The following is a 24,518-nucleotide window of genomic DNA, read 5'->3' as shown; positions in this document are numbered from 1 at the left end:
CCTCACACCTCGAAGACTGTTAATGGAAGTTCCTGGACTCTCAGTCTTCCCCCGCCTCCCCCAGTTCACACTGCTTTTCTGCATCACCCCCAAGTTCTATCCATCACCTGCCCAGTCCCCACTAAGCACTGTGCCCCATTCCAAGGCTGATCTGGAACCAGATTCTGTCCATTCACTCAAACTCTCCTTCAATGTGTAGAGCTGCTCTGTGCCTGGTCCCGTGTGAGTGCTGGAGCACAGGGACCAGACTCTGTTCTTGGGGTGCTTCCAGCCAAATAGGAATGCTGGTCCATCACAGTACAGACGGATCAGAGAACTCCATCCGTGGGGCTCCCTGAGGAGGTGCCAATGAGCTTCAATAGGAAGTCACCAGGTGGGCAAAAGAGCAAAGGGCCTTCTAGGAGGTGGAGTGGTGTGCAAACACAGAGAGGCCAGGGAAGCCTGGGAACGAGGCAGAACCCCGACTTTAAGACCAGTACCCCTTCCTGATCCGTAGCCCGGGTCCCCAAGCCCTTCGTGAAGACCACGAGGTCCTCGTCACCTGTTCTAGTAACAGTATTGCACAGCACGTGAACCTCAGAGAAAGAAGGAAGTGCCCATGACACCCTAGGCCACAATGAGAGAGACCCCTTGAAAGCACTGCCTCATCCATGACAGTGGTCACTGGCTTCTGGTACTAGAAAAGCCTGAAGGAGATATCCAAAAGGCCCAGCTTTGGGCAATAACCGTTTCCGAGGCAGGCCTGGTCCCTCCTGGCTGCCTGTATTATCCCTGTGAAAACTGGCTCTGTTCAAAGCACTTTCCCACCCATATCTCATCATAGATTTCTAGAACATTCATGCTCAGAACCCACATAGACTGGTGTTGTCCAACAGAAATACACTGCAAGCCACATACATGATTTTTAAAGTTTCTAGTAGTCACACTGAAAAGATTAAACTAATTTAATAATATATTTTCCTTAGCCCCATATTATTATTGGGTTTATGTAACCCAAAACACTATCATTTCAACATGTAATCAGCATAAAATTATTACTGAAGTGTATAATCTTTTACACTGACAGCACATCTCAATTCCAACTAGGCACATTTCAAGTGCTCCATGGCCACAAGCGGCTAGTGGCTACTATACTGGACAGCACAGAGACCAGCCCAGAGTGTCTCCAGAGGAAGAAACTGGGAAGGAGGGGAATGGACTTGGCTATCAACGGAATGTTTGTTGTCTCCCCAAATTCATATGTTGAAACCATACCCTCAGTGTGACGGTATTAGGAGGTGGGGCCTTTGGGAGGTAATTAGGATTAGATGAGAGCACAAGGGTGGAGCCCTCAGGAGTGGGATTAGTGTCCTTATAGGAGACACAAGAGAGCTTGCTTCTTCTCTCTGCTGGCCACCCTGTGAGACGGTGGCCGTCAGCACCCCAGAAGAGGGCCCTCTCCGGAACCAACCATGCAGGCGCCCAGATCTTGGCCTTCCAGAGCCCAGAACCGTGAGAAACAAAGTTCTGTTCTTATAAGCCACCCAGTTTATGGCATTCTATTACAGCTAAGGCAGACTGGCTCAGGATTAAATGCAAACCAGGCTGTGGGATGAAGTCCCCTGACTCCAACTTCTGTCCCTCCCACAGTCCTGCTGGACCCTGAGAGGGCCCAGGGCACTGAAGCAGAAGACACTGGGCTGGGGCTAGAGGCGGGCATCATGTGCTGGGTCTGCTGCTAACCTTCCCCACACAGGGCCTTGTATGGATCAGGAACTGCATTGAACGTGGGGACCTCCTGCTGGCTGTGAAAGGAGGTCAAATGAAGAGGCACCAGAGTGGCAGACATTTCCAGCGCCTGCTCTGTGCCCGGCCCCGTGTGGTGGCTAGGGGCTGTCCTCATCCTGAGGAGCTTGCGGGTGGGGATGGGACAGTGACAGCATAGGTGATGAGGCCCACAATGGGGCAAGCACGGGGCCCTATGGAGGCACTGAGGACAGGGGGTTTGGGAGAGGCAAAACTTGAACGGGGTCTGGGGAGAGGAGCACAGGATCTACCTGGAGGCTGGGAGACCGCCCCAACGCCCCAGCTTCCTAAGACCCCGGGACCCCAGCTGCCCCTGAAGGGTGAGGAGAGCCCACTCAGGTAGCCCAGCCCTGCCCAGCAGGCGACACCCAGCCTCAGAGGTGGCTGGTGCCGTGGCCTCCTCAGGGGAGCCCCGAGGAGTCCGGCCTCGGCCCTTCGCCTTTTCCTTCAGGCATTCCAGACTTCTTTGGGATGAACTGGGTCTGCCCGTGGGCCAAGCTGGAGCCAGAGAGGCAGCCTGAGTCCTGCCTGCCAAAAGCCAGGGAAGCCACCGCCTGCGGGGAGAGCTGAGCTGCCTCCGGGGCTAAGGCTGGGTGGCAGCCCACGGGGCCTGTGGGGCTTGCAGTCTGCAGTCAGGGCCTCGCTGCCTCTTGCCCCCCACCTGGCCACGAAGCCCCAGAGCCGGTAATGAGCACCTCCGGCTCCACAGCGGCTCAGAGGAGGCCTCCCGGCAGCCCAGCCTTGTTCTCATTGTCCCGCTCCAGCCCAAATGCACCAGGCCCAGGCCTCAATCATGATCAATGGGCCGAGGATGTGCTGAAGCGGCACTTTCATCTTTTCTCAAGGCCGGTGTTTGAACTTCTCCGAGCAAGCGGCCTTCCCAAACGGGCTTGTCTTCTAAGAAGGCGGCCAATCTCCTTTCCCTTGCTTCCTAAGCAGGCTGATCCCGAGAGTTATTGAGGCACAAAAAAAAGAGACGTTCAAAGGCAAATCTAAATTACCGTCCTCTTCAAACTGGCGAAAAGTCTTATTAAGTCACCTGCGTGTGAATCCCGGCCTATTTCTGTCTGCAGACCTTTCTTCCTTTGTGCCACATAAATGGACACATCTTATTGATTTTCTTTCAACCTGGATCACCTCCATCGCTGTGAATATGGGCAGACAAATCCCGCTCCTTCCTTCCTGGTGGGGCTGAGGAAGAATGGGGGTGGCAGCTAGAGCAGATGGGGGCCACTGCACCCTCCTCGCCACCCCTGAGTGCCTTCCCACAGAAGTCAGCAGAGTGGCCCGGAGCAGCATTTTCCTGGGGGAGCTGGGGAGGCACGGTGGGCCTGTAGGGAGGCTCTGTGACTACAGCCAGCAGATGGGGCCTCGCCAATCCTTCCTGGGTTGGGAGGACAGCTCCAGGGACCCTTGGACTCACCCCGCGCGGCCCTCAGCCTGTCTTCTCGTGTCCTTGGCCTCCTACAGCTCGTCCTCTGTGACTCCCATCCCCAAACGCTCCCCACTCTGCTCGCTCCATTCCAGCCTTTACCTCTTTGCTGAACAAGCCACACACATGCCCACCTCAGGGCTTTAGCACTGCTGTTCCCACGCCCAGAAGGATCCTCGAGCCTCTTCCCCTCACCGCCTTCAAGTCTCCACTCAAATGTCAACTTCTCAGTGAACCTTTCTCAGGCCACCCCATGTAAAACGGTACCCATCCCCTTAGGCTCCCCCGCACCCTCCCCACTTCACTTTCCTGCGTGGCACTTATAATTCACAAGCTCTACGCTTTACTTGCTTGTGTTGGTTGGTTATCTGCCCTCTCTAAAGGCTAAACTCCATGCCAACAGAGCTGTTTGCCCCTTTGGTTCACTACAGTGTCACCGCTACCTAGAACAGTGTTCAGTACACCAACATACTCTATAAATGATTGTTCAATGCAGGCCATGCAGGGGCCCAGCCAGCGCCAGCACCCCACCTTCTGATCCAGTCCCCAGCCTCCAGAGGACACCACGCAGTATGTCCGGACCGCATCCTCACTTCACCATCATCTCTACTGAAGTGACCTCAGGCTCCCAGACAAAAATATCCTCTCCCTAGGCCTGCAGCTTGGCCTGGACACTGCCTGGTCAGGCTTTGGTCTCAGGACAGATAGTTTCTAAGCCCATGACCACACCTCTGAGCCCATCAGTCTCCTCCTACTGGGGACAGGCCCCTGTGTGAGGGTATTTCACCCCATCAGATGCAGCTGACCAGGGCAGTACCACAGAAATGCTCTGGGTCCTTAGCTGCCCTCCCCAAGCCACTCCCAGAGGACGGATCCTCCTGTGGGGACCCCAGGGCTGCCGCCCATCTCCCTCACTACATCCCTAGGCTGGGCAAGTGGTATAATCATTACTGTACACTACGGTCTGAATGTTTATGTTCCCCCCAAATTCAAATGCAAAAATTTTAATTCCCCAGGTAATTAGGAAGAGGGGACTTTGGGAGGTGATTATAAAATGGGCCCCTCCCTAGCCCATTCCACCACATGAGGACACAGCGAGAAGTCGCAGTCTACAACATGGAAGAGGGCTTACCCTGGAACCTGATCACGTTGGCACCCTGATCTTGGACTCCCAGCCTCCAGAACTGTGAGAAATGCGTTTCTATAGTGTGTAAGCCACCCAGTCTGTGGTATTGTGTTCTGTCAGCCCAAAGAGACTAAGATGCTGTATAAACACCCTGGCTGGCCACTGGGAGCCCTGGGGCTGGCCTTGGCTTTGCAGTTACTCTCTGTATGGCCCCGAGGGACTTTCTTCCATCTCCTGACTTGAGTTTCCCCATCTGCAATATGGATCCAGAGAACCTGAGGACCCCTTTGTAGGTCAGAGCCCTCTCTGGCTCATTCTGGGGAAAATCAGACCTGCCAACTGGAGGTACTGGGGCTACAGGCAGGGCAAGCCCACCAGCTAGATGGACCTTCTTAGGGCAATTCGCATCTTTGGGCTGCACTGGGCCAGGAGGATGGGTTGAGAGCCTGGGGCAGGGTGGAGCCTTGGGTCTGGAGCAGTGCTCTGGACAGGTCGCAGGGCGGTGGTGAGGGACACATGCCAAGTCCTTACTTCGTTCCCCGTTGTTCCTGGGCCTCAAATGGGCCACAAGGTCAGGTGGTAGGGCTGTGAGCATCGAAAAGCCACCAAACCTGACCACAGCCCTCAAGGGGACTTTACTCTGATCAGTTCTTCACAGTAGGGATAGGAGTTCACGGGGTGGTGGCCAGGGGTCTCTGACTTAGGCCCATGACCCTGGGGTCTCCCCTTCGACCAGCCCGAATATGTTCAACAGAATCCTGGTCACCAGCTCAGTCCTGAGCTTGGCCCTATCACTGACCCTGACCCTGGACCAGGCCCAGCCAAGACCTCCTAGCCCAGTGGCCATGCTACGCTTCAGGCTGCCAGCCTCCTGGCTGAGCTGAGCTGCAGGGAGCATGGCTCTCTCCCTGCATCCATCTCCACCAGATTTCATCTTGAGGCCATGCAGGTGGCAGCTTTGCCCACAGTGATACACACCCCCCAGGCTCCAGAAGGCCTGCGTCTCTCATTAGCCTGTGGACTCTCCCAGTGAGGCCCATCGTGATTCCTCCTGTCTGGTCTGCCTGAGCACGGCCCCTCCCCCATTCTCCCTGCCTCCCCTTGATTGAGGTGTTCTCCTCTCCCTGGGACCCTTGCAGTCACTTCCTAACTGGCCTCCCTGACCCTGACCCTAACCCTTGGGCTGCACTGGGCTGGGAGGATGAGTTCTAGCATACAGCCACCAATGATCTTTCTAAAACAGTTTGTTCCCATCTCTCTCTCTTGGAAACCTTCCATTGCCCCAAGACCCAGACTAGGGTGCAAAATTTAAGAATGCACTCGTCCTCTGGTTGTGTAATGTAGGGTCAGCCTTAAATAGCAATGCCTCCTTAAATCCCTAGGGGCCCTGCTGGACTCACCCAGTCCTAGCCTGGCATTACCCTTAAATCCAGATAAACTCCAGATTCCTTCTCTAGGCTCAAGGCATCACCACATCCCAGCTCCGGCCCTTTCCTGCCTATTTCCTACCAAACCCCACATGACTGCACCTGGCCACACCAAAGCACCTAGGGCTATCCCCCTGAGTGCCCTCCCACTCTGCGTTTCTGCACATTCCTGATGCATCCTCTCCTTTCCTAGGCCTGTCTCTTTTTGTCCTTCTAGGCCTCAGTTGGCTGTCACTTTCTCCAGGTAAGCCTTTGACCAGGGCCCCCTGGGGAGCAGAACACAGCACGAACCACATTGAACCACTCAGGCCCATTTTGGGGTCCCTCTCTCTCAATGGGCTGAGTCATCTTTGAGGGCCAGAGCAACATCTGGTTTTTCCCCTTTCCAGCGCAGGGCAGGGCCCAGAGTAAGTTCTCAGTAGGTGTTTGTTGAATGAGTGACCGGAGGAATGAAAGAAGAACCCACAAGTCCCCAGGCCCATAAAGGAACCATCCCGAGGAGAAGCCTCATGTATCTGCTTGCTAGAGAGAAGCAGACAGACAGATGGAAACGAGTGAGGCCGAGGAATTCTTTGGGGAAAAGCAGCTCATTTCCAAATGGGAGGCATATAGACCATGGGAAGACAAAAAAATTTCTCAATATTAAACCAAAGGAGGGGTCTGGGGAGCGATGGGGCTCCCAGGGATTTATTAATGCACGCCTCCAAGTGATTCTTCCTCCTGTGATCAAGGCGCTGGGTTAGCACTGACTTCCAAATTATATTTAATTGGACAATTATTCAAACTGAAAAACCTGCACAGGAAACGAAGGCGGTCCTTAATAAACACCTTGTCTCCTCAGCCCCAAACAGGCAAGTCATTTACTGACCCAAGAGGCACAATTGTGTCTTTGGTAAATTTATTTTGAAGTAATTGCCGACTCCGAGAGTAACCATTTTTCAAAGGGAAACTCGGCTCTAGCCAGCAGAATAACAAATTGTTCCCTGACCCGTGTGAAGCCTAATCCCTTTAGAAAGATGTGCGCTTAGAGGGTGGCGCGCCTTGGTGGAGAGAGACGACCCAGCCGCATCACTGCTGTCCTGCCCTGGACAGATGGGAGCCTCCCAGGCAGACCAGGGTGCACCCACAAGGACCAGCACAGACTTCCTCTGCAGGAGGGGCTGCGAGGCCTGGGCTGGAGATGGTCACCCGCCCATGGTCCACAAGGTTGGGGAGAGAAGGCTCACACTTCCCCAGCCGCCCCTGGGCCCGCCTGAAGCCCAGTGCAGCCCTGCTGCTCAAGCCTCCCCCTCGGGGCTCCCCACCCGCCCTCCACATCCCTCCGCATCCCTTCACCAGATTGTCCTCATCTCCACCCTCCCAGCCCTGCTGGCCCCAGACCCGGCCCCGCCCCCTTCTCTGCACACCTGGTGAGGTTGTGCAAAGCCCTGCACGGTGAATGCACCTTTCACGCAGAAGGTGCACCGCAGGCTAGCCCCCACCTTGTTGAGCAGCTGAGGGCCTTGGGGAACCTGCTTTAATGAATAGGAGTGCGTTTATAAATAGCATATCCAAATGCAAATGAGCACCTCCAACAGCACGGAAACTGGCTGGGCTCTGGTCCCTTCCTGTTAAGCAAACACAGTTGATAAAAACTGGGTTCTTTTTTTCAGGAGCGTCATAAAGGGACTTCCCTTGATTTACAAAGGGATTCCAACTTGGTTTCCTGGAAGATCAAGGTCGCTTCCTTCACATAGTATAACTCAGTGCCTCCAAACCCATGCTTGGCCTAACGGGGGTCTGTACCAGGGATCTTTTTGTTCACTGATACATCCAAGTGCCCACAACAGTGCCTGCCAGGAGATGGTGTGCAACAAATATTGTTTACAGAGATGTAGTCCTAGAGAACCTAACCTGTGGAGAGGCCAAGCACCCCTCCTCAGCTGCCTCTCACAGCCTGTCTTCAGACCTTGAGCAAAGCAGAGCTGACAAGACGCCAGAGTTGGAAAGACTCTGAGTGTTGTCATTTTTCCTCTTCCCCTTTCTTCCAGTCTGGGAAGCAAGCTCTGAGAGACTTAAGTATTAGGCCCAACGGCAAAGCAGGTCAGAGGCAGAAGCAGGGCTAGAACCTGGGTCTCCAATTTCCAGAGCCCCATCCCTCCTGGAGTCCAGGCTGCCTCCCAACATCAGCCCGGCCCCATCAGACAGCAAACAGCATCAAAAGAGCCCTAGCAGTGAGCAGGCCCCCTGAGAGCACTTTTGGCTACATACCTCTGGTTAACAGGGAAACTGAGGCTCACAGAGTGGGGGGTCTTGCCCCAGGTCACACCTTGAGGGGGCTGTTTCCCAGACTCTTAGACATCAACATGCGGCCTAGGAGTTAGGGCCAGGCACCCCATCACCACCTTGGGTCTTCTTGGGGGTCACAAGGCTTGGGCCCCTCTATCTAGCAAGGCCCCTTTGTCAGAGGACAGGGACCCCATGGGACAGGGAGGCTGCCTCTTTGGCTTCTAATTCCTGGGTCATTCTACTGTCCCCATCCCATCCCAGGCGGCTTTTGGAGCACCTAAGGGGGCCGTTCCCACATGGCTCCCGTGGTCTCCCCAAAACCTTCTTTGCTCCTGCCCCTGGGCTCCCAGACCAGCTCCCCTACCACCTGCCCAGCCACATTCCCCCCACGCCCAGCACTGGCTTCCTTGTGGATTTCGGTGAATGTGGCCTCACCTTTCGTGTAAGGGAGAAGAAACAAGTTGTTCAACAATAACAACCTGAGGGCAACAGCTGGAAGAACTGGAGGCATTTTGCTACGGAAGACCAAATGCAAAGAGAATGTTTGCAGAGTGGGCTGTGTGGGGAAGCAGTTCAATAGTTGGGGGTCCAGAGAGTGGGTCCTGAAATAACCCTTGCCCCTCTTTTAACCAACTGTGTGGCTTCTGAAAGTCACACCACCTCTCACAGACTGTTTCCTTGCCTGGAAAGTGGCACGATAAATAGCACCTAAGTCATTAAATTGTTTGATAATGAGAGCTAACATTTTTTTGAACACTTGCTACGTACCAAGCACTATTCTAAACAAACACTTTACTGTTACTCATTCATTTGATCTGCACTACACAGAAGAAGGTAGGTATTATTTCCCCATTTTACAGATCAGGAAAATGAGACCCAGAGAGGTTAGGTTATTTGCCCAAGGTCACACAGCTAGTAGGCATTCTTCCAATGGATGTAATAGACTTGGCACACTGTAAGCACTCAATAAATATTATTATTGCTATCATTAAGACTTGACTTTCTTTGTACCAGTCCAAAGAGCAGAATGAGGGCCACAGGGAGGTCAAGGGAGGAAGTTGTGTGGTAGGGAAAGTGTAATAGAGCAGGGGAGGGGCGGGAGGTGGGGGGGAGGCAAGAGCTACCTCTGATACTTCTGATGGGAGCACTGAGGCACATCCCCATGGAAGCATTTTCATCCAAGATTTACGTAAGAGCCAAGAAGTATACTGGGAAAAGGCCTTGAATTTAGACCATATACAATCATTTTCTATGGGCTCCAGGGCCCTGACAGAGAGCAATGGTACTAAGTAAGAGCTCACCCAAAGAAGTGATGGTGGCTGGAATGAGGGCGAGCCCAGCCAGATCAGAGCCCCAGGGGGGATGTGGGGTCTGGCCCTGCAGCTGGGGGAGGAATATAGCTTAGCTGGCCACCCTGGGAGCACGCGTGTGCTGTGCCCTTCACGGAGAAAACCATCACAGACTGAGTCGCTACACTTATACCCTGAAGCCAAGCCACCAGCTGTAGGACCCCTAAGTGGACATGGCTGGAGGCGGGGCACCCCTCACTTGGAAAGGGAGGCCTAGAAGACACAGGTTTCATTTCCCATGTGACTGGCAGTAGGGGCAGCAGCAAATGCCTGGCACAATGAGCTCCGAGGTGACAGTAGTGGTGGCTGAGGCAGTGAAATCTTGGCCAGGATTCTGGCTCAGTTGGCTGCCCCTGTGAGTACAAATCATGTGACGTACTTCCAGAAATTCTCCCAAAACACTTGCGAAAGGGAGGTCTACAGACACCTGAACTGGAATGGGGCCATGGAGATCCAGATGTTTTGCTAAGGCCCGGGACATACAGGGAAGAACTTGCTAACTTCAGAGAGTCTAACAATAAATCCAGCAACGGAATGAGCTCCCCATCGCTGGGAGTATGCACGTAGAGGGTAAGCCACTGTCTGCCAGAGTTGTTGAGGAGAGGTTTCCAGTCCTGTCCAGAGAGGTGTAAGATGAGCTTTCCTGATTCATCCCACCCAATGCTCTTCTCTCCCAGAGGTTCACTGCTCATGCCTCATCGGGTCCCTGTATGGCCACAGAGCACAAAAAGATGACAGACACAGTGAGCTAACACTTACGCAGGGGAACTGTGTGCTACAACTCTGCAGGTCCTGACCCATTCATGGCCTCATGACAGATCAGCCAGGTATCGTTAGCTCCATTTCACAGATGGGGAAACTGAGACCCAGAGAGGCTCAGCATTACACTGCTAGGAAGTGGTGGCACCAGGATCAGACCCAGGTGGCCTGGCCCCAGGTCCACACACTCAGCCCCTTTCCAGGCTGCCTCCCAACGCATGGGGCAGTGCCCCTGTGGGTCCTGCATGGCTGGGCTAAGGCCTAGAGACCTGGGTGGGGCCCAGCCTGGAGAGGGGCCCTCCAGAGTGTCCTCTTGGGGCCAAGAAGGCCCTGGCTGTCCTGGCTAGGTGGCCTCTTCCTGTTGGATAAGGGTCTACGGCCCACAGTCAGGCGGGTCTGGGAGGAGTGAGGGTGGGCTCCTTCTGCAGGAGGGTAGCTGAAGGCGAGGCCCAGTGGGGTCTCAACCTCCACGTCAGGGGCCAGCAGAGCTGTAGCCAGGCAGCCGGCCTGTCAGGGCTCTGGGAACCTGTGGCTGCCTCCGCTGTGACTTCTGCCACTGTCTGCAGGAAAGCCCTCCGAGTAGACTGAGCCAGGGGTCTTGTTGGGGGTTATGAAGAAAAGTGACAGTTGCGGAAACAGATGGTTTCTCACCCTGCAACACAGGAAGGAAAGAATGCCCAGGACCAGAGCAGACGAGGGCAGCTCCGCAGAGCAGTGGCTGAGCCCTGGGCCATGCCTCAAGCAAAGGGAGAAGGGTCGGAGGCCTGGGCACCGGGAAGCACCCTCCCCATCCCAGTTCAGAGGGCTGCTTCCATTCCACACTCCGGGGGCCCCTGTCCTCACCAAAGCTGGGGGCAAGCCTCCTAACTGGCCTCCCTGTCCCACCCCTACTCCATAATTCCCTCACCCAACAGCCCCTTATTCTCCACTGCCCTAGACTGATTCCAGAACATACTTCTGCCCATGCCTTGACCCTGGTAACAGCCTTCTGGAGGCTTCTTAGCACCCCGCGGGCAGAGCCCAATCCCTCAGCCTGATCTCATCTCACACCACATCTCTTCTCCCTCCCTGGGCCCCCATCACCTCACGCCCTTACCATTCCCCTAAAGGGCAATCTAATTACCAACTCAAACTCTGCCCTCAGCTTTGAAGGCCCTTCCACTCTCTTGTCCTCCGTGGGAAATTGTATTAGTCCTTCAAAGCCCCAACCCGTTGCTCCTTCCATGAAGCCAGTTCCAATCTCCATTTTTCCTCCCTTGAGCTTCCAGACAATAAGTACAAAAGTGACAGCAACCACTTCTATAGCACTTAGTCTGTGCCAGCACTACTCCAAAAGCTTTACCCCAGTAACTCTTTCACCCTTACAGCTGTATGAGGTAAATATTCTATCAGTCCCATTTCACAGATTAGAAGACTGAGCACAGAATAGGTTAAGTAACGCACCCAGGGTCACACAGCTTGTATGGAGTGGAGCTGATATTCAAACCTCGACAGTCTGGCTCCAGAGTCTTAACCATTATTTGAGACTCACAGGTTGGGGTGTTGGTTATAGGCTTTGCTTCCTTCTAGGATATGAAGAGGAGTGCTTGGGCCTATGTCTACTTTACTGCAAAGCCCTTTGCCTGAGAGTGGGACTGAATCCCACAGTTGGCTGATGACCTGGCTGGGCAGGGGGCTCTGATCCCCACCCCCAAGGCCAAGCTGCATCATTAAGAGCATCCCGTAAGGGCAGGTCCCCCCCACTGGGCACCATCTTCAGCCTCCATCCCTCTCTCCCAGCACCTGGCTTTTCACAGCATTTCCCGTGTGTCTCTGGAGCTGCCTGGCAAAGGCCCCCCTGTTGGATCTGACAGTCCTCAGATCAGCTCAGGCTCTCTAGCGGAAGGGTCAGTCCAGAAACTTTCCCCTCCAAATCCCTTCACTCTCCCACCTCTATCCTCCACCATGTTCAGCCCCAGACAAGGGTGAGGTTGGAACCCGAGACAACAGGCATCTCCAGAACTTCCCTAAGAGGCCTTGCAGAGTTCAATTCAAAATCTATTATCCTGCTCTAGTCCTAATTCCAACTATTGACAATCCCAACCTTGTAATCTTAACACCCCTTAGAAAGTTATGGCTAATATTAGTCATAAAACCACTACATCTATGTTACCACTGTTAAAGGCCAGCAACTCTTATGCCAACAGAAGGTAATGTGCCCAGGGCCTGGCACAGAGAAGATGCCATTAAACTTTAGTCTCCCTTCCTTCCTTCCACAATTATATATTGAGCACCTGCTGTGAGCCAGGGCCTGTGCTGGCTGCTGGGGGAAGTGCTGAAAGCCAGAACACTGATCTTTGTGGTTAACATCCATCCATGGCATGAGGTTTGAGAACACTAGCAGAGGGAAGCCCAGAGAGCTGAGGACACAGTCCCCCACCTGGAGGTGTCGTGTGTGTGTGTGTGTGTGTGTGTGCGTGCGTGCGTGCGTGCGTGCGTGCGTGCGTGTGTGTGTGTGTGTGTGTGTGTGTGTGTGACGGGCAGGGACAGGCAGGAAGGGCCTGTGGGCCAGGCTGAGCAGCTTGGACTCCACCAAGGTGCTCAAGGAAGTGCTCTGTTCCAGGAAGGAAGTGCTCTGTCCTAGGAGGCAGGCAGACCAAGGAGGACAACTAAAATGGTCAGGAGAGAGATAATGGCCACCTCTCCCAGCAAAGTGGCAACCAGGTCGGAGATAAATGACTCTTCGACAGTGTTTAGTAGGTTACAGTTAATTATAGCTTCTAGTTATCGAGCGACAACTGTGTCCTCGGGGTTAGACCTTTGTGCCTTATATCCATTATCTCCATCCTTACAGGAATCCTCCCACCAAGGATCTATCAGCCACACCCTGGCAGAAAGCAGATAGCGCCCTCAGACTCAGCACCATGAGAAGAGTTTAATCAAGGGACTGTCTCACAGATGTGAGCAGGGTGAAGGAAAGCTCTAAAGAATGGTGCTGTACCCTAGAGCTTGGAACCATGGGGAGCCATTACCAGCCCAGGTCAGAAAGGAGATGGGGAGGGAGCAGCTACTGGGACCCAGAGAGAGGAGAGCTGTGGGATGCCACCGTGGAGGTGGGGTGCTTCAGCTGGGGGACACAGTGAGCCCGTGGTGACCCTGCAGGAAGGAGAACTAGGAGAAATGTAACAAACACATGAAGGCAGACCAGGTGACGAGCCTCCTGGGCATGGGGTGGGAGAGGACAGGCCTAGAGGGCTGGAGCACACGGTCAAGGCCAGAGGGCCTGGGGACTGAATGCAGAGTCAAGGCTGACCCAGTTTCTGGTTGGACGTTAGTGGCAGATGGTGGTGTGATGCTCAGAGACAGAGTCAAAGGGAAAGGAGGGCAGGACCTCTGTGGCGGGAACGCTCCTGCCTCCACCCCGAGGCTCCCACATGGCCTGCACTGGCTCTGTGGCGCGGAGGACCTGCCTCGTCTTATCCCTGGTCTCCTTCTTTCTAAAACAAAGCACTTAACCAGCTACTTGAAATGGCCTCCTCATGTCCCCCCACCCAGCTCCCACCTTTCTTGCTGCCACAACTCTGGGCTGGCACATGGCACATGGAGCCATGTTTTAGGGAACGTGAGCTATCTGGGGAGAGTAGGGCCCAGCCTCTGGAGTCGGGCAGAACTGAGCTGGGCAGGCACAAAATGGCAGAATTGTATACATTCAGATGTGCAAAAGCACAGACCTTTATTTTCTATGACTCATCTCATCTTGCTCTTGCACTTGTATTCCCACCGATGCCTGGGAAAGGAGTAGGGGAGATCCTTTAACTCATCAATTAAAGATAGCTCAGCCTCTTCCTGTTTAAAACAGTCTCTTTCAGGTTAACTCAATATCTTTTGCATAAATACTCAGTCTTCCAAAATTCAAGCTCTCAGGACACTCCTCTTTCATTATGTCTTCATTCTCCTCCCTTCTTGCAAAGACGGCAGCCAACTGCAGGGGGCGGCTGGCACCTCTCATGGGGGCACAGGGAAAGGCATTAGGAACCCATGCTGCCCGTTGTACTCTCACTGGTCTCAGACGGTGTGACCAGCTCCTGGTGTTCACTGAGGTGCTGAGTCCTTGAGTCCCATCTTGGCTTCTAGTCATGAAGCCTGTATCAGCCAGTATAAGCTAGGTTACGCCATGACAACAAACAGCCCCCACATCTCGGGGACGTATTTCTCACTGTGTTACGTGTCCATCACAAGTCAGCCACAGGCCCTGATCCACGTCATCACCGTCCTCCCTCCAGGACCCAGGCCGATGGAGCAGCCACCATCCAGAACGTCGTGAACGACGCAGCAGAGGGAAGCGAGTGCTGCGGAGGGTTTCACTTCAGGGGCTAAGTGCTCTGTCCTAGAAGAGGCACTTTTGCTCGTGACGCTTTGACTAGCACTAGACACGTGGTCCCACCATGGAGCCAGGATCTCAGACCTGCCCCATGCCAGGAAGGGGAAAGAAAGAAACTGGAATGCTTAAGACCCCTATTCTGTAGCTCCAGTACGTGACCAACACCAGACCTACTTGAATGTGCCATCGCTCTCCCCAGCATGCCCTCTGTGGGCTGGGAACACAAACTGGCTTTCTCTACCTCCCCCCCGCCCCCGACAGAGTGCTGGAGGTCCTGTGAGGCTGTCTTTCGGCTTAGTCACCCGGGTACCTTCCTTGGCCATTTTTAAAAAAAATGTATGTATGTATTACTTTTATTGAAGTATAGTTAATTTACAATATCGTGTTACTTTCAGGTGTACAGCAAAGTAATTCGGTTATACATGTATATGTATACATCTATATTCTTCTCCTCTATTCCTTTCCATTATAGTTTATTACAAGATATTGAATACGGTTCCCTGTGCTATATAGTAAGTCCTTGTTGTTTATCTATTTTATCTATGGTAGTGTGCATCTGTTAATCCCATACTCCCAACTTCTCCCTCCCCGCCTTCCCTTTTGGTAACCATAAGTTTGTTCTCTCTGTCTGTGAGTGTGTTTCTGTTTGGTAAAGAAGTTCATTTGTACTACTTTTTAGATTCCACATATAAGTGATATCACATATTTGGAAAAGACAAAAGCTGTAATTCAAAAAGATACATGCACCCCAATGTTGACAGCAGCACTATTTGCAATAGCCAGGACATGGAAGCAACCTAAGTGCTCATCAGCACATGAATGGGTAAAGATGTGGTAGGGCTTCCCTGGTGGCGCAGTGGTTGAGAATCTGCCTGCTAATGCAGGGGACACGGGTTCGAGCCCTGGTCTGGGAGGATCCCACGTCCCGTGGAGCGACTGGGCCCGTGAGCCACAACTACTGAGCCTGCGCATCTGGAGCCTGTGCTCCACAACAAGAGAGGCCGTGATAGTGAGAGGTCCGCGCACCGTGATGAAGAGTGGCCCCCGCTTGCCACAACTAGAGAAAGCCCTCACACAGAAACAAAGACCCAACACAGCAAAAATAAATTAATTAATTAATAAACTCCTACCCCCAACATCTTCTTAAAAAAAAAAAAAAGTAAGTCTCCCCAGCTGTAAACCAGGGTCAATAGCGCCTACCTCATATAGTCACTGCACTCAATAAAAAATATCAGCCTTCTAAAACAAAATAAAAAAAAAGAAGATGTGGTACATATGTACAATGGAACATTACTCAGCCATAAAAAAGAATGAAATAATGTCATGTGCAGCAACATGGGCGGACCTAGAGATTAGCATACACGGAGACTCCCAGCCCCATCTGGGTGACCAACTCCACTTCCCTGGTGCTTCCACTCCGGGAGCAACCAGGGTGTTGACACTTTGCCTCTCTTCCTACTCGCCATTTCAGTGGTGCCCGTCCCTTAACTTCCTCTGCCTGTGGAGGGGAACTTCCTCTGTGTAACATCCTCCAGCCTCCGTCCTCCCCTCCCACACACCAGCTTGGCTTCTCCCTCCTGGCCCTCTGCCCCCTCCTCCGCTTCACAGGCTTGTCCTGGGAGCACCTACTTCATAAACCACTTGTACACGATTTCTCATCTCAGGGTTCACTGCTGAGAACCCAGCCTGAGACAGCACAGGCCCCACAGAGCTGTAAGCAGGCACAGGTAAGGCTGAGAATACCAGCTACTTACTGAGCGCCTACAGTGTGCGTGGCCCTTCACGTGCGTGTTTCATTTAATCCTCACAACTGAACTTCCAGCTAGGAGATATTATTATCCGCATTTTACAGATGAGGAAACGGAAGCTTAGAGCAGTCATGTGACTCGCTGAAGGCCATCTGGCCAGTACATGGCGGAACGGGATTGGGATCCAAGGCTGTGGGACCCTGCAGTCAACCTCCCTAACACACACCCCACCCCAGGATGCACAGTGGGTGAACACAGCCGAGAGTCCCGTGACAAGACGTAAGGTAGTTAGTGTGAGGGAAGACCAAGATCCTTTTTGGAGGAATTATGGAAGAGCAAAACAGAAAGAGCTCAAAGTGGGGATATGGGTGGAGAGGCAGACCCCAGCCAGCACGTGGGATTGGGAAGGGGCTGGGCTGAGCCAGCCCACGGGCACTAGAAGAAAGAAGCGTCAGACTGCACACTGCTCCCTCTCCCGCCCACACCGACACACACGCCCCCACCAGGATACGCAGCGTGGCATGTGCACGCGCTACTGTGACACAGACACACCAGGGACGCCCGGGGGATTACAGCTCACACGTCACCATTCCCTTGCAGAGACCCTGGTTACACCACGTCACTCTCCTGGTTTCTGCCACCTCCTCTTGTACTAGAACACTCCAAGCATGGCTCCAGCCCCCAGGGAGGAAGGGATAGGCCCACTGGGAGACCCAGGGCAGGAGGGTCTGCTCAGAGAGAGTCCTGGGTTGAGCTTGGAAACACAACCCCTACAGGACATGTTTGGATCTGAATTGGGAGAGGGATTACCCTGATCCAGCCCCTGATGAGGGAGCCAGGGGAATAGCATGGACCTCAGCTGGGCAGTGAGGGTCAGGAGGGGAAGACAGGAGTGGCCCTGTGTTCCCCTCCTGTGACGACGGGACCTGTCACAGAGCAGCTTCTGCCTAAGACCTCGGAGGCCGCAGGAGTGGCTATCAGTCAAGTGCAGCCAACCCGGGAGTTCAAAGTTCCCCTTCCTAAGATCTGGGGCCAAGCTTCCACCTGAGCTGTGGACAGGGCTTACAGCTAATGGCAGGTGTGGGTGGGTGGCCATGGCTGCGGGCAGGAGAGAGAGAAGAAGGAAGCCCAAGATCACTGTCCTTTGGAGATGGTGCCGCACCGCCCACACCAGCAGCAATGGAAGTGACTGGGGACCTTCAGTTTCAGGGCTTCCATGGAGTCACCAGCCCCTAATACCCTTAGTCTCAGAAAATGGTTGGGGCAGGAGAGGGGACAGGGAAAGGAGAGAGAAAGCACAGAACACTGGGCCAGAAGCAAGAGAAGGAGCCTTCTGGGTGTTCCCCGAGGGTGAGCTGGAGTGGACTCTGGGCATGTCATGCCTGGTCTTGGCCTCTGTCTGGGCCCCTAGATGGTACCCCCCAAATGAGGAAATCCTACACCCTGACACATACATAATCCCAACTGCACCCTCATCCAGGAAAAAATCCTTTCCCCCAAACCAAACTCCAGCTCTATTCCCTAACCTGACCTCTCTCCTAAGCTCCCGTGGAAGCCTCTCTTGACCCCTGACCTGAATCCAGCCTTACGTCCAGCCTACCCTGACTGAGCGCAGACCCAACTGGAAACCTCACTCTTGCTCTGCCCCGACCTTGAACATCCTCCACGAGCCTACGACCTCGGTCCTGACAGCTCCACGCCTGCCTTGGCCTGTGCACGTCCAGGGACACAGCTTTGTTACCGTAAGCCCCCTACATACGGAAGAGTCCCATTCCCTTCTGAGAGCGCATTTTAAGTCCAATGTGTTCGTAAGTCCAACAGAGTTAGCCTAGGTACCCAACCAACACAATTGGCTATACTGTCCTGTACTGTAATAAGCTTATAATACTTTTCACACGCATAATACATAAAAAAGAAACACAAAAAACAAAGGAAACATGTTCAGTCTTACAGCACAGTACCTTGAAGAGTACAGTAGTACAGTACAACGGCTGGCATACAGGGGCTGGCATCGAAGAGGCAAGAGGAGTTACTGACTGGAGCGGGGAGAGGAGGTGGAGATGGCAGAGCTGAAGGATCATACGTAGGGGACTTACTGTAGTTTAAAAGACTGTGCCCGGCACCTGGCGGCTGCCAGCCTCTGCCCGCCGCCCCACCGAGCGCCGCAGGGAACCACCTTAGAGTGGTCGGTCGGGGCTCTGACGTTTTCCAGCCACGCCTGCCATCATCAGCACCACGGGAGGGATTCACCCATTTCCCCGCCTGTCACCTCGTCATACTTTCTAAAGCACAGTAAGCTGATGCCATCTCTCAACATCATTGGACTCCGCCCCTGCCCCAGAGGGCTTCCTTGGGGCCAGGACCTAGAAGGGATGGCCTGGTGCGATTATTTCGCAGACACGGACAGGCAGGCTGCATCAGCTGTCACACGTTCTGCTGGCCTCCAGGCCCCCTCTGCCTCAGCCCCAGCACTCCTGGCTCACCTGAGGCCTCCACGTCACCTTGAGCATCCCCATTGCCTTGGGGCGTGCAGGAGGCAGGTGAAGCAGAGACCACCAGGGGTCCCTGTCACACTGTGCCTCCAGCCCCTCAGGAAGGTGACAGAAATCCTAAAATCCTCAGCGGTGCTCAGGGACCTGTCCTCACAGGCAGGAGGGACATAAGCAGCGCCTGCTGTGGCCTCTCTCCCATCGCCTTCCCCACCTGCAACTGTCCCAACAGACTGACCATGAGCTGCCTCTACTGCTGTCACGGGACCCCACAGGCAGTGGGTGGTTGGTGGCTGTGTGACCCATTGCAGAGTTGGGTGCTGGTGTGGCGGAAAGGGGTTCAGGAAGAAGCCTGCAGGTAACAGGGAGGAGGGACGCTGTGACAGAGCCTGACAGGATCACCCCCTGGGACCTGAAAATGCTGAAGGCACAGCCCCCCGGAAGACTGGTGTTAACCACAGACAGAACGCTAGGGTCGCAGCCCAGGGCTCAGAGGCAGAACCCTGCCAGGGGGAGACAGAGAAGCATTTCCAGACCTGGGGCCCCAGCCTGTGGGGTTGTCCGGTGGTGTAACCCCCAAGGTGCAAGGTAGGTGCTAGGGTGCCCCCCAGCCGCACTGGGTCCACAGGCTCTCACAGGGCCCTGTGCCTGACCGGACCAGGTGCCCCAGCCTGGCACAGTGGGAGGAAAGTAGGGTGTTGACAGGAAGGTTTCTCCTCAATATAAGAAACGACTTCCTAACCATCACAGCATCCAATTTAAAAGAAAATCTAAAAAGAAGACATGACATCAACTCTCTGATTGTTTGTGGGCTTTGAAGACTGACTGTTAAACCTCCTCGGTAATTAAGTAGAACGACTCCATTTCGCCACATAAGTACGGTTATTGCTCCTGGATGGCTGCAGTTAATATAAAAGCAGCTTAAGGAAGCCATCATCAAGGCATAATGAGTTTTTAAATATTAATTAATATGTTAATAACCATTCTAGGTTAAGGGTGAGGTTTTGTGCTGTTAGCTTACTGCCAGGGACCCAGGAATGCCTGCATCCTACCCTACGTAACCTCCACTTCCTGGCGGGACTCCTGGGGGAGCGAGAGCACAGCACAGATCAGAGCCCTGCTGTGTTCACAGCTACGTGACACGTGATGCCTAAGGCCCAGCACAGCGCGCTGAGCGGCCAGAACCCGGAACATGGAGCGTCGGCTTCAGGGGGCCCGAGCACTTCCCCAAATCTAAATGTGGCATCAACACCTCCCAAGGAAAGAGAGTGAGGCCCCGGGAGAGGTTCTCAGTCCACTCCTCCTCCCAGAATGTACAATCAGAGGGGATGCTGAGGAGGAGTGGTCGCAGGACCCAGGGCTCGTGCCCTGCCTGGGTCCGCGAGATGCCGTGAACTTAAATCGGGGTCCACTAAGGCCGTGACCTTGGCCCAGCCGACGTCCTGAGTTCTGACCATGCGAGTCGGCAGAGCCCTCCTTCGGTGGGAGGACAGCAGTCAGAGGAAGGTCTAGGAAGGGGAGAGTGGAGGGGTGAAGCACCCTGTTTTTGTCCTCTCTTGACTTTCTGGTCTACCTAGTGGGGGGGGGCGTGACTGCCTCCCAAGGGAGGGGGCCACAACCAGCAGCCCATTGGTACAGTTCCATTCCCAGCTCACGAAGGCCCCTTGGTCAATACCTACTGGAGGGATTTCCCTGGCGGTCCAGTGGTTAAGACTCTGCGTTTCCACCGCAGGGGGCATGGGTTCGATCCCTGATCTCACATGCCGTGAGGCACCGTGTGGCCAAAAAAAAAAACCTACGGGAGAGCTGCAGGTCCAGAGGTCTCTGAATAGGTTAGAACAGGACATTAATTGATAACTGAATAACCCAAGGTTGTCCCACACACTTAAGTCAAAAATTCACACACCCTTCTATTTCCCTACCTTAAGTTCTGACCAGCCCCGCTGCCCCAGCTAGTTCAACAAAGGGGGCGCCACAGACAGCACAGGCGGCAGAAGTCCAGGCGGCAGCAGAAAACTCCCAAGTCTGAGCCTCACCTCCTCATTAAGTTCTTACAGAGAAACTAACGTCCAAAATGAAATCCCTTTCTATGTGTTAATCCATATTGAAAATTCTCCCTTCCTATCGTTTTTCGGCTGTCTCAGAGAGAGGGGGCCTTCCTCGGAGGCCTGGGGGGTGTCTTTACCGTCTTTACCGTTGCAGCCTTGACCAAATTTCTTGGGAGTGGTTTTCAAAGTTATGGAGAGCGAATTCAAACTCTCTCATCTGTGCCATTTTCCCTAGAACTCCTAAAAAACTTCAGCCACAGCCCCAATTCCAGGCCATCCGGAAACAAATGTGGCCACTTCAGCAATCAATAACATTCCCCAAGGTAAGTGAAGTGAAGGTCTGACATTTCTATAGTCAGCCCTGGGCTGGGGAGTGAGAGGACAAAGGTCAGCTTTCAACTCCAGCTCTGACCCTGTGTGGCCTTGAGCAAATCAATTCCCCACTGTGGGCCTCAGTTTTCCCCTTCTGCAGAATGGGAATGACAGTCCCGCCCCACTTCTTTCCCAGAGCTGTGGGGATAAACCAAGAGGAAGCCTTTTGGAACCGTAAAAGGAGATGCAAGATGAGGATGCTCTGTAAATGTATTCCCTCCCCCCTTCCTTGGCTTTCCTCCATGTGGATCAGCTCCAAGGACACAGTGGCATCAGTGAGGAAAAACCCCTGCCAGGCCCAGCCTGAGCCAACTCCCAGTGGCTTCCCACCCCTGCCCCCATCTCCACTCTCACCCTCAGGCCTTATCTCCCTTCCTAATCCACCCCCACCCCCCATCTTTGCTTTCCCTGATAGAGTCTCCTAAGGCACAGGCCTAAGGATACCTAGTGGTCAGGGTCTGAGCTCAAGCACAGAAGCACACCCCTCAGACGCCCCACATCGAACCCAGCCCCGCCCAGGGCAGTGCAGGTTACATCTTGTCAAGGAGCTTTCTCTCCCAGCAATCTGCCCGGGGGCGTGAAGAAAGTCCTGAATGCTGTGAACACGGGTCTCCCACCTTCTGTCCAGATGGTTTCAAACTTGCTGGGACAGAGGGCTGAGCCCCTTTCTGGGGAGGAGCGGCAGCTGGGCCCACGGAGCAAGGGGAGCACGGCCGAGCAACCCCTGCGTCAATTAGGACCTGATTAGCTGGGAGGGGGCCAGGTGGGCTGCTGGCTGGGCGCCGGCCCCTCTGTGGCCGCAGCCTGGCTTCCCTAATTAGAAGCGGAGCCTGGCAGGGCTGGGCAGACTTCACGCCGGGAGAGAGGAGAGCGCCAGGCAAGGCCTGAATGCTTCTGTTTCTGATCTCCTCTTGCAGGAAAAAGAGCAAAGCTGCTGTAAGCTGCTTGCCTTTGGGAGGAGGGGAACGAATGGCAGGTTTAAGCAGGGCCCCTGTCTGCTAATTGCAGCTCCTGATGCTTGCCTGGGGGCTGCAGAGGCAGGTGTAAGGGTAGGGCTCTCATGCTTTCCCACACAGCCCCTTCCCACTCTGTCCCTGCCAGGTGTTCACGCTCTGAGTCCCTGACGGGCACCCGGGAGAAGATTCCTGAAGGTTGCTGACTCTGAGTTCTACCCCCAAGCTAGGAAGGCCACTGGCATTCTGTATGGGGTGACTGATAACAGGGGAGGTTAATATTCCACATCTGACTACTGAACACCGAAATGCGGCTGGCATGACTGAGGAACCCAACTTGTAATTTTATTTGAGTTCATTTAAATAGCCACATGGGGTTAGGGGCTACAGCACTGGACAGCACAGATCTAGACTGAAGTGAGGAAAATGTTGCCCAAATTCCTCCCAGGTCGCTTGGGGAACCTGAGGAATGGCATGACTGTCCCCTGACCCCATCTTCTCCACCCGCCAAAGGACTTTCTTTTCTCTCCATGTCAGCCTGGGTCCCTGCCCCAGGAGCTCCGGGCCCTGTGGGCTGGGCTTCCAGGTGCAGTTGAGGATTGAGGTTAGAAGCACAGGCTTTGGGGCCAAACAGACTGGAGTTCAAATCCATCCCTGCTCTGCCACTTACCAACAAACCACCAAGCTTTCCTGAACCTCGATTTCCTCATCTGTAAAATGGGTATCATAAACAATACTAATATCCACTTCGGTTACTGTGAGGATTGAATGAGTTAATACATGTGAAGCACCGAGACTAGTGCCTCGCCCACAGGAAGCACTCAGATAAGTGGGAGTTTTTGTTGCTATTACCACCACCACAATCATCACTAGTTAGCACGCAAAGCAGCAGCTGGAATTAGAAGCAAGTACTGACAACTATCTTCTGGAGGGAGACCACAGACCTTAAAAACGCAGCTTGTGGGCTTCCCTGGTGGCGCAGTGGTTGAGGGTCCGCCCGCCGATGCGGGGGACACGGGTTCGTGTCACGGTCCGGGAGGATTCCACATGCCGTGGAGCGGCTGGGCCCGTGAGCCATGGCCGCTGAGCCTGCGGGTCCGGAGCCTGTGTTCCGCAGTGAGAGAGGCCACAGCGGTGAGAGGCCCGTGTACTGCAAAAAAAAAAAAAAAAGAAAAACGCAGCTTGAGTCACAAGCTTCTCCTTGAGCAACAGAGAGTAAAGGCCATCAGGAAAAAAACCCAAACACCCAATAATGGGGAGAGGGGCCAACACCTCTTGCTAGTTGAGGAAGTGGTCAGAGTATGGATTCAGACCTAACAATTGCTGCCACCTGGGTGGGGCTGGGGGCAGGATGCACCAGCTGAATGGGATCTGTCGGATGTTATAGGTACAGTCAGGCCTGAAGCTCACCCCGGGGGGGACGGAGACAGGACAATGCCCCCAGAAGCTCCCACGTCCACTTCTGACCATGGGCCTAGCGCTCTTCCTGCCCACAGCTGTCCTGGGAGACCTGGGTGGCACTGGACCTTAAAGGGGAGGGGGAGGGTGGAGGAGTATCTCTTCCCCCTCCCCCGCAGGTGCTCTGAAATGCATGACTGATGTGGGACTCTGCCCTGGGCCACAAGGACAGACGCCAGCTGGTAGTGGTGAGGTTTCCCTGAGAGAGGTGGGTGGGATTTCAGGCGGAGGTTTGCAGAAGACCCCTGGTGGCGCGGTGGCCTTGGAGCTGGGGGAGGCAGATGAGGACTGAAGAGCACCCAGGCATCAACACAGCCTCTTAGGGTCTGAGGCCTGCGGTGACACGCCTGGGAAATTCTGGAGGAAGTCCTGTTGGCAGGGGCTCTAAACCGCGGCCCCCCCACCTCCACGTGGCACAGCTCCTGTCAGTGCCAGCCCGGGTGTCTGGGGGAGCCCGAAGCCCTCCATCTCCTCTGGCTCCGGGAAGGAGCGACAACAGCTGTCAGGTGGCTGGATCGTTGACCCACCGTTCTGGGCTGGCTGTCGGGGAGAGCCAAGGCCCTGGGTGGCGCTGGGAGCGCCCAGGAACGACCCGCCAGGCCAGGGGAGCACTCTGGAGAGACAGGAGCCCGAGCCCAAGGTGACCCCGAGGGAGAGGAAGCTGTCCCGGGAGGGGAGAGCGAGCGCGCGCAGCTTGATTGCGTTGAACAAAATGAGGGCGGCGCCCCGCCTCCTGGGCACTGCGGAGGTTTGGGCCAGCGCCTCGCTTCTCCCTCCCTCCCACCCCCGCCGCCCCCGCCCGCCTCCGGGCAGGGCTGTCATCAGACTCATTGGCTCCCAAGTTCTGAAATGAACTCTGCTCCAAGTAATTACAGCTCTTCAAGTTTCCCGTCCTCTGTTTAAAGAATTCGTCCTCTCGCCCTCAATGCCCCATCAGCTCCCTA

At 54.4% G+C, this 24,518-nt stretch overlaps 1 long non-coding RNA gene across 1 annotated transcript in view; it reads right to left on the bottom strand.

The window, feature by feature from the left end:
- LOC132526038 (uncharacterized) overlaps positions 1 to 24,230 on the bottom strand; it is a 54,424-nt gene extending 30,194 nt beyond the window's left edge. The window contains exons 1-2 of the long non-coding RNA XR_009542434.1: positions 24,102 to 24,230; positions 23,061 to 23,266 (exon numbers count right to left, since the gene is read on the bottom strand). This is a non-coding gene — a long non-coding RNA (uncharacterized LOC132526038). The remainder of the gene's footprint in view (positions 1 to 23,060; positions 23,267 to 24,101) is intronic.
- Positions 24,231 to 24,518: the final 288 nt, after the last annotated feature.

Source organism: Lagenorhynchus albirostris, chromosome 9 (genome assembly GCF_949774975.1).
Source record: "Lagenorhynchus albirostris chromosome 9, mLagAlb1.1, whole genome shotgun sequence".
In the NCBI taxonomy this organism is placed as follows: Eukaryota; Metazoa; Chordata; class Mammalia; order Artiodactyla; family Delphinidae; genus Lagenorhynchus; species Lagenorhynchus albirostris.
This window is presented reverse-complemented; position numbering and strand designations above follow the sequence as displayed.